The 14,405-nt window shown below is 37.8% G+C and overlaps 1 protein-coding gene across 1 annotated transcript in view; it reads left to right on the top strand.

Moving 5' to 3' along the window:
* The window catches only part of LYRM9 (LYR motif containing 9), a 50,050-nt gene extending 42,150 nt beyond the window's left edge, over positions 1 to 7,900 (top strand). Inside the window, exon 7 of the mRNA XM_050908717.1 lies at positions 7,852 to 7,900. The gene's annotated coding sequence lies outside the window, so the exon portion shown is untranslated. The remainder of the gene's footprint in view (positions 1 to 7,851) is intronic.
* Positions 7,901 to 14,405: the final 6,505 nt, after the last annotated feature.

Below are 14,405 nucleotides of genomic sequence, written 5' to 3'. Positions count from 1 at the left end.
CAATTCTATTATATATATTTAGTCTGTAGTATGGAGATGCACTGAGCTCTGTATTAGTGCAATAGTGAAAACGGTAAGACTCAGTAGGATTAACAGCATATGGAAACATACTAGTTTCCTGAACTTTAAGTGTAGTGTGCTTAACAACCCTCTATTGCTTTAATTGTCTGGCTTTTTGTAGTATGAGACATAATATTTTGTTCAATTACTAAATAGGATAATTGCATGTGTCTAAATCATTCTTGTTTGCCTGTTATTTAATTTATGGATACTTCAAGAGGGAAAGCACCAAGGAGCTGGAAGGTGCAACCGTGGCATGTCTGCAGCTCCAAATGTCTGAGGTGCCAGCTGAGAATGGGAACATCAGACCAAAGGTATGATAGATCTAACTGGTATGGTAGAACCAGAATTTGTGAATTTTAGTCTTTGGAAACGGGTAGAGCATGCAGTTCTTAGTAGGGTGCAGAGGGGAACATGATTGCTAAGGCAGGAGACACCATGACTAGATGTTTTGACAATAGTGATTCAGTTGTAGGACATGATGAGATGTCTGAGTCTTTGGGGTTTTTTTCATACAAACATAATCTGGTTGTCAAAATAACAAACCTTTTACCGGAATGGAAATATAATGTGAAGACAACTTTATTTACTCTGTTACGGAACAAATAATTTTCTTGGTGGTGGGGAGACATGATGCAAACAACTGCTTACTTCCTTGTAATAGTGAAAGTAACTTCAATGTCTGAGAGACAGGTTAATGACCAGGCTGAAGAGCTGCATAGCTGAGGCTTTTATGTTTTCAAGACATTATACAAATTCTGTTCTTCAGCAGCATAATTTGAGACCAAAGGTGTTATATTAGCCTAGATGTAGATGAGAACCTGAACTCCGAAAAGGGATTTAGGCAGAGCTTCAATACTTTCAATAAAAATTATTATCCAGAAAACTTCTACTCAGAAGTCGTTTAATCCTGGAGTTGCCCTAATTTACCACTCACTAACCTGTTTGACCTGAGAGTTTATACAGTAAATTGAGTTCTCTTCATTAGTATCCAGGGTCACCTTTGTTTGAGCAACTCTCTGCCTCTCTACCACCCAGCCTTGCTGAGACTGAAGAATGGTTCTCTGTTCCACCAATGTCTTCATTTGGTGTTAATGCCACTGTGCTAATGATTAGCTGCTGGTGGCTGTAACAGGGCCCACTGCGGGAAAGACTGGCACAGTCGCAGGCACAACTTTATTCCTGCTGCTCACAGGGGAACACTTCGTTGGTCAATCTCCTCCATGGTTCGCTGATGGCAGTTGCAAAGAAAATATCAACACCAGATTGGTGCATCTGTGTTTCCATATTCAGTCATCTGGAATCTCTGAAAATGAAGATGTTGGGAGCAAATTAAGTAATAGGGCGTAAAAGAGTCTGTTGTATACTGTAATTACTATTGCAAAATTTAAAAGAAAAGCTCACCGTGCTCATTAAACTGTTGACTCAACAAAGGATAATGTCAGTAAAAAGGGACAAGCCTATTCTATTCATACCGTTTAGTTTCTTTTTACTGAAATGAGGAACCCAATTCTGTACTTGTATATCATGCCAGTTCTGGTACATAATGGACTGTTGACGGGTATATGCAATTAATGAATGATTAAGGGCCCATCAGAAGGTCATGTCAAAGCCCCAGTTTTTGTTGGCCCCACTGATCAGCACTCCTATAGTAAGCATTCAGTTACCAGTATCACTTTCAGTGTGGAATAGTATCATATCACCTGGCCATTCATTAGCCTGACAGTGTTCTTTGTGTTTACACAAATGTAATAACTACATTCTGGAAACAACAGTTTTGCAGCTGGTTACTGTAAGACCTGAGTCAATAACTTCTCCTAAGTACTCCTCTACAATTTGAGGAGTTGAGTGGAATTCATCGTTCAGAGGTTGTGTACAGACAACTCTGTCAGTTAAGCTAGAGAGAGGGTTTCACAGAAGGCTTGTTATGCACAGCAAACATTAGAGCAAGGACAAGACAGTTGGGAGACTTCTGTTTAGTAGGTTGGGATCATGCTTTTAATTCTTGAAGTATGGAGAAATAGATTATTTAGATTACATTTTAGCTAAGGAAAATGAGAGAAAAGTTCTTAGTGATTAGTGCCAGCTTGTAGACTTAGCAACATTCAGTCTAAGGACAGAACCAAAGTTGGTGCTGTACTTTCTTTATATATATATATATATATATATAAAAAAATAACATTGGGAACCTAAAGCTGAAATTGTGTGGAAATAATCTGTACATTACAAATATGGAAGTAACATGTCTAGAAAGACTGGAACAGTGGCAGTGGGTTAGTCAGTGTGTTTTGTTTAGTGTATAGGTTCTTGCTCGTAAGCCCACAGACAAATGTTAGAGTCAACTTTTGTTATTACCAGCCTTGGAGCCTCATGTAGAAGCTTTCTGTGTAGTGAAAATCTTTCCTTTTTTTTAATCTGTTCACATCAGGTTTTGGTATGGAAAAGATTGTAAATTTGTGGTTTATCTAAAATACAGGATAGTATTCTGCACTTCGCATGGTTAGAGACACATATTTCTGATCACATTCTTATGTCAGAAGTGTTACTGGTTTTAATTCACTCTTGCCACTGAAAGTCATTTGAGCCCTGTGGGTATTGAATAGAATACTTCCGTCCCAAGCCAGGCTTTGCTTAGCACCATTTGTCAATAATTGAATATTCTTTAAATAATTCTTTAGCTTTAGCACTTTATAAACTCTTTCACTTGGTTCATTATGTCACAGGCATTGCTTTTTGTTTAGAGACACGTGAACTTAAGAATTTGATGCTAAACAAAAACTCTTCTTCTGTGGTGTTTGGCTCATTTTCAAATGTCCTAAGGAAGTGATCTTTACTGCAGTACTGTAAAGAACAAGTATACACACTATTTCTGAGAAACAAATAATATTCACTGTGATCTTTAAGGGAAACAGTTTCTTATTTGTGAATAGCTTTTAACTTGGCATTACAAATTGTGCCTTCATATAAAGCTCTGATAAGATGCAAACCAAACAGGCAGCACAATGGCTGTGAATCTTAGACATTCAATATCATAATATTCATTCATTATGAGAGTCCTTGACCTTAAACTGTAAGAATGAGTCTTTAGAGCTTTATGCTCCACAATGTAGTGTCCATCAGTGTCATCCAAAGTAGCGTATGTTTATTTGAAATATGTGAGTAGTCTCTTTGTCCAGAACTGTGTTCTAAAGCAAGTCAATAACACATGAAAATGGCTTGACACTGTACTGCACTGCCCACTTGGTCAGTTGCTTTACTGCAGTCTTTCCTACTGTTCAGAGGCGATGTATTTCTTCTTGAGCACGAGCCAGCTGGCGCATCTTTCAACTTTTGTATTATTTGATTAATTTATCTTATACTTCTGTCAAGCCAGGTTTTATGAAATAGTGTTAACTGAAGTATATGCTAGTCATCAAGTATTCCTTTCAGCTTGTGATTAATCAGGGCAGACATGTTAACTTTTAAAAAAACCTGTTCTTTGAAGAATATTTTCTTCATAATTGTTTGATATTTAAAATAGTTTCTAAAAGTTTAGAAGCAGACAGAGGCATCTGTTACTTGCAGCTAAAAGCTTAGCAATGTTTGTATTTATTATTGACCGGAGAGGTCCCTGACATTGAATACTTAAGGGAGTAATCCTGCACATTTAAGTAAACTAGTAGATTATGAAGCGAATATTGTCCTTACCTATGAACTGAGAGGGCTAAGAAGTTAACTTTCCTATTCTGTAACTATCAACCTGGGTGCCTTTTCCCCTAGAAGAATCTGCCTTCATATTCTGCATTAATCCATTTTGAAAAGGATTAACTTGATTTTTTTTCTTTTTAATCAGTAACTTCTGAGACAGCTTTGTTTGGGTGCTTCACTACCTCATATAAAGTATTTTCTTTCAGCTGCCGCCCCACAACATTACATTGAACTGCCTCATTTACCTGCGTGCTTCCTTCTGCTGGGGTTCAGCTTCATCTGTTTAAAAACGAGTGCACTTTATGTCCTTTTATTATTACAGCTTATTTTTTACACAGTCTTTGGTATCCTTCTTGAAAGAAGTTTAAAAATGCTGGTGTTTTGATGAATCTTTCCTGCCATTCTACAGAATGGATTTTAAGATACAAAATTGACAGTAAATTCTTGCAACCAATTAGGTTGACTCACGTTCTGTGTTTGGTAACATCACACAGGATCTGGGATTTCCTCAGTCATACTTTAATTTTCTCAGTAGTCATTTCATCCACAGAAAGTCAGCTGTATCTCAGATGGTATGAAACGAGGAACAAGGAAAACAGTGTGTTTCAAAAAAAAAAAAAGTCAAACAGAAGTTAGTAGTCTGGAAAATATTATATCATGATGGCAGACGCAGGCGAAGGCTGTATTTGCTGGAAACACCTCCCTGAGACTCACCAATCTGAGGACTGATTTTTTCATGCCTAAAAATAGAGTATTTCGTTTTCCACATTTGTGCAACTGCAAGGGCTGCTTTCTCTTTCTGTTTTTTCCTCCTCTTTTTAGAGGTCACAAAATGGTGTGTTTAACCACAGTTTACAGTACAGAATGAAGATACCTGTTGAGTCTTGGAGACTTCTCTCCCCGAAGAGCTCTGTAGAGTTTGTCCTCTCCTAGCTGGAAGTATCTCACAGAGTAGGTTGCAGCTTTACAGCCAAGATTTTCAAAAGTAATTCTCAGATTGCTTTTTAGGTGCTGAACTTGGGAAACCTTAAAAATTATACTTGGTGATAGTCTTACATATTTCACTGTGTTGCCATATAACCTCAGGAAAATAGGATCCGTTCTCTGGACTGCTATTTCATATTCTGTCTTATCCGTTTGGATTACGTGGAAGGCTCTCTGGTTCCCTATCTGCATAGTGATGTATACTTGTAACTGCAATTAACAATTGGGTTGTCATGGGCAAGACAAGAGTAAACAGCAACTTATAGTGGATCTCAATACTGGGGGGTTTTTAAGAACTAATGAGAGCTCTTAACCTACCTGATTCTCTCACATACTCATTCGCTCCCACTCCCAGTGTAGTGTTCACCATCTTCCTTTAGCCTGATGATTTCAGTGCACAGAGCACCTCTCTGACTGGTTGGGACTCCGTTGGCAAGTAGCAGTAAAATGGTTATTCCCCTATGAGCGTGACTGAATTAGGAAGGTACTAAAATGGTAATGATCATTTTACAATTACTTCAGAAGCACAGTTTAAAAATATAGAGATCTCCAAATTCTGCTCCCAGCTGACATAATACAGCCTATAGGATTTCACAGTTACACTATACCAAGTCTGGTAATTTCTAATTGATTAAATGCAGCGAAAAGGCATCCAGTGTGTATTATGAAACTTAAGAGATAGAGACCCAATCCCTGCCCTCTATAACTTGTTCATTATCCTCAAAGTTAATTCATAAGCAAAGGTGCAGGTTTTATAGCTGATGTAATAATACAAAGAACGTACACATTATGAGTGGTATTTAGCATAAAAAGTAACTTGAATGAAATCCATGTCTGGTTGAGAGAGGAACAGAACTATAAACTCTTTCATCTAAGAAAGAGGCTTTGAAAGGAGCAGATTGGGTACCATACTGAACCTGTAATCAGCTGACTTTATTGTACTATGTGTGTGGGATTTTTTTATTTACTATTTAGAAAATGTTTTCAATTTTATAAGTATCTGAAAGAAATCAGAGATCATGATTATGTAACTTTGCTCTATAGAACTCTATAACACTCTAAGAACCTCTGGAATTCATAGGGACTGTCTGTTAAAAGAAAAGCTGGGAGACACAAATCTTGCCTTTATGCTCTATGAAATTCTGTCTTGGTGTATAAGAACAAAGGCATTCTAGATAAACATCTGGATAAGCAATTACTTTTCATGCTGTTCATGGGTTCTGAGCCAAAGCCACTGAAATTGAAGGGAAAGACTCCTGTGTACTTCAGTGAGCATTCACCATCTTACATCATTTTTTGCTACCTTGAATACTTAGAGAAACATACCATGCTTAATCATGTTTACCAGAATTAAAAATGAAACAGTTTTGTTTATCCAGTTTTACAAAACATAGTCTCTGAGGAAGTCCAGATGGGCTAAGTTCAAGAGGTGGGTCTGATGATGAGGATGTGTTGGCCTTCAGCAAGTCATCTTGGAGACTATAAGCAAAGGCATTACTCCTAGTTACAGCTGCTAAATAAGGGGAGGGCCTGAAGAGGATTCTGAAGCTTCTTTGACCACTAATTAGTTGCTTTCATTTCCCATGCTCATATGCTCTTTTGGAAAACTAAAGATTAAAAGTCGTGCTGCTGTCTTCTGTGCTGAGGAACTACATTCCCTTTTTCTCTTTTTCAACTTTATCAATATTAAAACCTGCAGTCTATTTAAAAATTAGTTGATGGATTGCTGATTGTTAGCTTATACCGTGCTCATTTGTGTGTATCAACACTGACCTGGAATACCTCTCTGATGAAAATGATTGCTCGTTCTCCATGGTGCATTCACTTCTGCTAATTAGTCAGAGAGGAAGTGATGTGTTTTTTGCAAAATGATCATCTAACTGGATAGGAACTGATCAGAGATGAGTAACTTATTACAAAAACCTACCAAAAGCATGCATGAACTATCACTTCTTAGTTCCTTATCCAGAGCTATCAGACATTGTGTGGGCAGAAACTGTGGGTATATCATTATGTACTTGAGAAGTCATCTTTCTGATATGGTCATTCTACCAAATCAAGACATTTTTAACTGTGAGGATTTATCTCTTATCACTGGGAAGTCATTTCAGGATGCCAGTCATCTGTCTTTCAAGCATGCAGATGTGCTCTTCCATTGAAAAGAAATGGGATTTCAAAAGCAAAAACATGGGAGGAAATCAGGATTAGAGGTGTTATGTTGGATGAGGGTTTTGACACTTCATGGAAGTACAGGAAATATTGATCCCTGAAAGCCCTACTAGGAAGATGAACAACGTGTTCTTTTGGAGAATTCTCGGATTGTAATTAAGTCTTAGAAGCTGGTACATGAGAGAGAAGGAAATAACGTAGTGGTTTTCAGCTTGTGCTGGTCAGAGTTCTTTTGAGCTGCTTTAACCTTACGGACAGTGTTGTAAAGTCACAGAAAATTCCCATTTACATTCCCTTCTGCCAGGTTTCAGATGACTAAGCCAAAACGAATCATCATAAAAACAAGTTGAGGCAAGAACATGCTTTTGACCAAAAATCTTACTATTTCTGTCACTTAACAGTGAAGTACACAGTCTACATCAGCTCTTTTTTGCTTTGGTGGCTGTAGTCCAAATACCACCTTACTGCAATGGTTAGATGAAGCATTTAGACTGCATGAAGTGATTATTTTGCATTTTTTCCTTTTAGGAATAGACACAAAAATTGTTATGGATAATAATAGCACCTGCTAATTAATCTGTAACAATCCTGTGATGTTTATACTAGGACTGCTTATTATAGATTAAACCCTGTGACTTAACCCACTTCATAAAGCCATCCATCAGTTGCTAGAATCTGACCTTACTTTATATCAACATATGTTCTTCCACATCTCTTTTTTATTTTTAATAAGTGACTTTTCAAACTCCTAAATGATGTTCCCCCTTCCAAATGCAGCTTCAAAGGCTATCCTCCCTGTCAGTGTGGTCAAGAGTTGTGTAAATAAGCAGTATGTTTGCTCACTGAATGAAAGACGAGCTAAATAGTATGTCCCTAGCCTGGAATTCCTATAGAAAGAGAGTAAGGTAGGAAAAGCAGCATGATTAGAATATCTGCATCTTTTATTGCTAGAACACTGTGTCCACTTTGGGCCTCCAGTAAAAGAAGAGTGAGTTCAGTGGAGGGCCACCAAGATGATCGGGGCTGGGGCACATGCTCATGAGAAGAAGCTGAAGGAACCAGGCTTGTTCAGCAACCTGATCTGACCTCATAGCTGACCCTGGTTTGAGCAGGAGGTTGGACTAGATGAAACGCTGAGGTCCCTTCCAACCTGCATTCTCCTATAATCCTATGCATGATGTAAGTTTCTTTACTGACTTCAGTTATGGGAGTTATGTTTGAGGAGTATTCCATGAATCCCAGCACTATTCAGTGTACCATATTTCAGCAACTGCCTGAAGTTCACCTACATGTTGGTTTTGCTTGCTAGGCAGTTCCAAATGAGGAAACACTTGTTTTATTCAGTGGTGGAGAATTAGTCAGAACATATGTGAACATATTCCTAAAACATACCTTTTGTATGTAACAAAGAGATAAAGCATCAAGAACACAAGTAATCATCACATTTTAACAGCACTGCCTGAATAGGAATTTGCAAGTTAAAGACTGCTTGCCTCCTGCTGACTGACAATTTAGGATGAATGTTTCTCCATTTCATATAATCATTGGATGGTCAACAAACAAATGAAGAAAAGATGTAGTGAGAAAATACGTTCTGGGGATTTTGGTGGACTTCCCAATAGACTTAATAATAACCTTTTTCAGAGCTCACTAAACTCTGAAGAAAGAGTCTCTGTTCATATCTCATGCAAAGCATGGACTTTATTTTGTAATTACACTAAGTCTAATGTAAACAGTCATTTTACATTAGACACACAAAACTCTGAAATCAGTCATTAGGAGAAAGTTACGTAAAAGGTAAAAAACCAAAAAACCCCACATTTCAGAAATCAGTAATGGAACACTGGATTAAGAGCCCTCATCATTGCCCAGACTGACTTTAAACATTTATTTGGTATGAATTGCAGGTAAGTTTTCAAGTCCTGTTAAGCTGGAGAACGTGATGCACCCTCCATGATAACAGAGACTTAGAACTCTACTCAAGGATTTTATAGAGTGGCAAAATCAGCCTCCAGAACTATATCATTCTCTATTCAACTTCAGTTTTTGGAGCAGTTTCTATGGAAGTGCGTTGTTTTAATGATATTTCTAGCGTATTCCCATGAGAAAATATAACATTTGGCTGTATGTTCCTTCACATTGTGGTTAGGGACTGTGCTGTGAGATCAAAATTTTGTATATGTTTTAGCAATATTTTAATATCTTTGGATGAAAACCAGCACAGAAATGCAGAATGCAGTTATACCATATAAAAATAGTCCTTGTGATTTCGTAGGCAGAATTTAGCTTTTCTTTCCTTTTGTTTAAGGTATTCTTAACTTTCAGAGCTTAAGTTACTTTTGTACTTCAATATTCTGTTCTTTGTTTCAGCCCAGAAATTTATGGATTGTTTTTTGAAAGCCAGTATTTAAATCTCTTGTATTATTTGACCTTGATTAGAAATTCTGAATCCTACTGACATCAACCACTGCTCTGTTACTTAAATGGGAGTTTCCTCCTCAGACTATGCTTTTACTAAATGAGAATACGTTTGCAATTCTGTAGTTCACTGTTATTTCTCAGGCAAAAAAAAAAATCTTTTTGCACATGCTAATCTTAAGGTCGTCTTTCTTTACATCCTGCTGTGACAAGCATGAATTGCAGGACCAGAGATAACAAATACTGTTCTATACGTTTTCCCTGTCCACGTGCCAGCTTTTCCTTACGCTCCAGACAGTGACATCTTCAATAGGCTAAATATGATGAAATTGTGTCAAGGAGCGTAGGGCACACAGCCCGGCAGACAGCCACATGCAGAACACCGGTTTTTATGCCCAGTCAACTGCCAATTGCTATTTTACTTTTTTGCTTTAATCTGCTAATAGCTAGCCTTTACTGCGGCAGTTGTGGCTGAGGATCCCACGAGTGAGTCAGTACGTTTCAGAAGTCACTTCTGTGTGAGACGACGTGCATCCAGGCACAAAGTCGTCTGGCTATTGGTTGTCCGATTGCTTTGTCCCTCCTTCACTTCCTCGTCAATGTTTGTAATATGCACACATGGGAATTTTGAAAAGGGTGGCTCATGAGGGGATTTTGTTATTACTGCGTTTCTGAATTTGGCCTTGGCCTAAGTCTTAGAACTAGCAGACAGGAAGGGATGGGCTTGCTGGCACAGCACTGTAAGTTTAACACTCTCCTTAGCTTTCATTTTCACCCTCAGATGTTCCCGTCATGAAATTTTCCGCTCTGCCCTGTCATCACCTTACGTGCAATCTTACACTGCCTCGATCAGGAGATGGCAAATGAAACATTACATTTTTCACCCTAAACTGCTGCTTTTAATATACCTTAAATCTGCAGAAACTAAAAAGGAGTCTGGACAGTAGATTTTGGATCCTACTTGTATTTGCATATGTTAAAGTGCCTAGACCGGAGTCTTTTAGTTTGCTTTTAATAGAAAGTTATCCCCACTTTATAAAGAACACTTCAAAATAATGATGAAGCCAGTGAAGAAGATGCTACAGTTAATGGTAAATACGTTAAAATCCTTAAAGTTACAGTAAGCAATCAAAACACTAAACCAAAGAAACAGTTTTGCCATCTTGCAAAGTTTGAGGGAATATTCAAACCAAATGAATTTTCTTTGGGGAAATGAAAAACCAAACCAGTGTAAAAAGATGATTAACAGTAGTCAATATGAGGAGATATTTGGGAACACCTTTTTCAGCAGTAGTTATTAGTGTTATTAATTGTCTTTGTCAGAAACTACCAGAAGCTTCCAATAAAAACAGTGAATCTATTGAGGTTCCAGAGCATAAAGGCAGGAAGAATTGGTGCGAAGCTCTATTGTTTTGTTGCGTAAATCTTCATTTTAAGACTTATAGTGCCTGGGAGTTGGCTTCTATGGACCAGCTCTTTTTTGTGTTTAAGGGTGGAATGTCATGAGGAAAGAAAGTGTCCTTAGAATTATTTTTACATCTTTTTCACCTTCTAAATTAAATGTCGCAAATTGATAAAGTTGAAGTCTTGCATTTTTATGGAAGCTACCAGTTTCATTTTCCATGTCTCCATTAGACATTTAAAGAAGTAGAGGGTGAGAAAGTGGAAATTTCTAGTCTATATTATTGTGTAATTCTCCAAGTGTGATGTGCATATGCAGTTGTCACTTTTTCTATCTCCATCCTTTAGTACAGAACATTTTCACCATACTCTGCTCAGAAGAGCTTTAAGGACAATGATTCTGAAACATACCCACATGAGATTAGAGAGCACTGAAAGATAAGACCAACAGAAGTGGGTCACCTAGAACCTTTAAAAAGTCCTTATCATACAACTCCTGGATTCCTCACAACCCATGTATCACAGGCTTTCTCTTCCATTTCTGGTACATTTGGTATTTAGCGTAGGAATTTGGGAACTAAAAATACATTTTTTGCAGATAACATTTTTGGATGAGAAGTGCGAAGTTGCTAGCAAACTGAGACTTGTAGATACTATCCCAGGGTGGTCTGGCACCCAGTCTATGACACAAATCCTCACCATTGTCATTATTTATGTATGTATTTACCTCTGAGTTGAAAAAGTACAGAGAGACTTTCCTGTGGCTCAGTGCCCCATCCTACCAGGCATTGGATACAGCACAAACAAAGAGATAATACTTATCTTAAAACAACTTTTAAGTATGTAGTACGCACTAAAGTGTTGCCAGGGAAGTTATGTCTCTTCTACAGTTAAGTGATAGGAAGCTGGAAAATGTGAATGAAGTCTTACAGCTAGTAGAGAAAACAGCACTTCAGCCCAGAAGACAAACAGAAAGTAAACGAATGTTCTTAATGGACCAGGTGAGATAAGTTATTTGTGCCACAAAGCGGTCACGTGTGAAAGTAGTGGTGAGCATTTTACTGAAAAGCATGAGTCCATTTCCATGATGTAAATGGTCTTTTGTGATCTGACTCCATTTTGACTGATTATCTTACTCTCTGGTGTCTCATCTCAGGTTACTAGGCAGCTTTTTTGCTGTGAGTCCTGCCCCTCATACTGAATTGTAATTGTTTTCTGGTGGTTCAAAAATACCTTTGTTACAGCTGCTCTTGCTGATGGGGCAGGGAGATGGACCAGGTGCCATGTGGGGGTCCTTTCCAATCCTTTTTTAATGATTATGTGTTACTGGTACTTTAAGGACCAAATTTCCTGTTCAGCCAGTGGAGTTAATCAAATGGGGTAAAGCAGGAAGCAGAGTAGTTTTCCTCAGGAAAAGGAAATGCATAAAGAACAGAGCCATCAGTTTGTGAATTCAAATAGAGCACTTCATCCTTATCACAGGAGGAGCGTGTGAAGTCTTAACAAATCTTCTAAGATGCCAAGTGTATATAGGTGTCTGCAATGTTGTATTTTGAATTTGTAATGTCATATGCAACATTTCTGAAAGATCATCATGGAGACATCTCATAGTTAGAAAATAGATTAGTTAGGAAAAGGGAGTTAGAAAAAAAATCACTAGTAATTTATGAAAAGTTGGGACAATTGAACTTTAGAGTTACATGAAGTTAGGAAAATCAGCCCTTGTTATCAGCTTTGCCGCAGTGTAATAGTTCTTTGAAGACTCAAGGTGTCCTGATCTCAGAGGAGCAACCTTGCAAACAGCATTTGTTTTTTAAATGTTTTTAAGAATATAACTTTTTGAGCTGATACAGAATATTGCAGTCAGACAAAGAATGTGACTTGATTTGAATGAAATTGCAGAAAGCTTATTGTTGAGGCTACAGGCCATCACATTTTCAGAAACAAAACAAAGTTTAACTCAAAATGACAGCATGGTCAGAATGCCATTGAATAGGTCAAACATTCTGCTCTGAAAGGGCACCCCTTTCATCAAAGTTAATGCAAGAAAAGCAACTAATTCTTGCATTTTGATATGGCAGAGGCAGAAGTGGCTGTGCAAAAATAGGAAATATGTGCAGAATTGGTTTTCTGAGGGAAGAACTTTCCAAGCAGTGTAGAATATTTGTACAAGGAGTGCACGGTGAGCTTGCTTAGTTAATCCCTGACTCCACCTAAGAAATGAGTGGTGCTCTCTTGTTCTTATCATACAGATGGAGTTTTATTATCGATTTCAGTGACTAAAAGAGCAGGTCGTGTTTGAAGAACTGGAGTGATTAAGCAGTTCCCAGAATGACTGTACCTCAGACAATCCTTTAAACCATTCTCATGAGGAAAGAAGATGTTTCTCCTCTTCTGGTCATTCCAAATCTGATTTTTCATATCCAATCCCTACATAGCCTTTCCTTGATTTCAGTCTCCAAGCACAGGGAAATAAGGAGGCTGAATAATAAAAGCTTAGAAACCATTAGATATAATTGAATTCACTTAAATTTCTACTAAGATATGTTCTTTTTTACAGTACTAGACATTAAGATTCCCCATATTCTGTAGAAAAGAGAGGTCCGATTTAATAAGAAAGGGAAGGATGCAAATAGAATTTTTAAACCCTGACAAAACAGCAAATGCAAAGAAGAGTATAACCTTGTTCTTGAACTCTGAAGTTTCCTTTCGGTTCAAGCACCTTCAATTTGATGCTTGAGATATATAGAGTTGTATTCACACTCAAGCAATTACAGCTGTCTTATATGGTTTGGGAAGAGCTGTCATGGATCAGAAGCAAGGTAGAAATTTGTGGCGTGGCATTGGGTCACACAGCTCACACATTTTTTCTGCCTGCTGATTAGATGTCTGGAATATTTTAAACAAAGGGATGTCAAGTGATAATTCCGGTGAGAGGAACGGCATCGCATAAAAAAAATAAATCTGAGTGTGAACATTCATGAGCAGTGAATGCAAAGAAGCATGGGCTTAATACAGTCAAGCAGGTGAATGCTCATACTACAGAAAACTCAGGTCTATTTTTCAAGAGATTCATCTCTAGCAACCCTGGATGGGATATATACAGGTATATGCATGCATGAACACATGTACACATAACTTGGTTTACCTCTGGGAGAGCTTTACACAAGCACTTAATGTTCATTTTTAGATGGGGAAACTAGACACAGAAAGAAGAAAATGCCTTGCCCAAGTTTGTCCAGTAAAAACGTGACAGGTGAAAAGAGAACGTGCGTTTCCTTGTTTCTCTTGGAGCCTTATGCCTTATTTCTGTAGATCTTTGGTCAGCACCTGTAAATCTTTCTCTAGTTATCATTGTAATGATTTTGACTTTGTATTAGTCAGTGGATCTAAGACTTGTCTTTAATTTGAAAACAGTTCTAAACAGTTTCCTTGAAATAGTCATACATAATATCAATGAACAAATAACTCAGGCCAAAATCCTTGAGAGTGTACTGGCATACCACAGCATTTCTGAGTCTGCTGTTGCCTGGCAGCACTCTGTACTGTATGCCACCGTTGGCTCCGGGATTGCTTGTGGCTTTCAGACCGCAGGTAGAAACCTGATTTTGTAATATGTAAATGTCCACATGTTGTCTAAAATTGAAAATCAGCTCATCTTCATCATCTAGCTGTCCTGGTATTCA

The sequence above is a fragment of the Gymnogyps californianus genome, chromosome 20, assembly GCF_018139145.2.
Source record: "Gymnogyps californianus isolate 813 chromosome 20, ASM1813914v2, whole genome shotgun sequence".
Taxonomy (NCBI): domain Eukaryota; kingdom Metazoa; phylum Chordata; class Aves; order Accipitriformes; family Cathartidae; genus Gymnogyps; species Gymnogyps californianus.
This window is presented reverse-complemented; position numbering and strand designations above follow the sequence as displayed.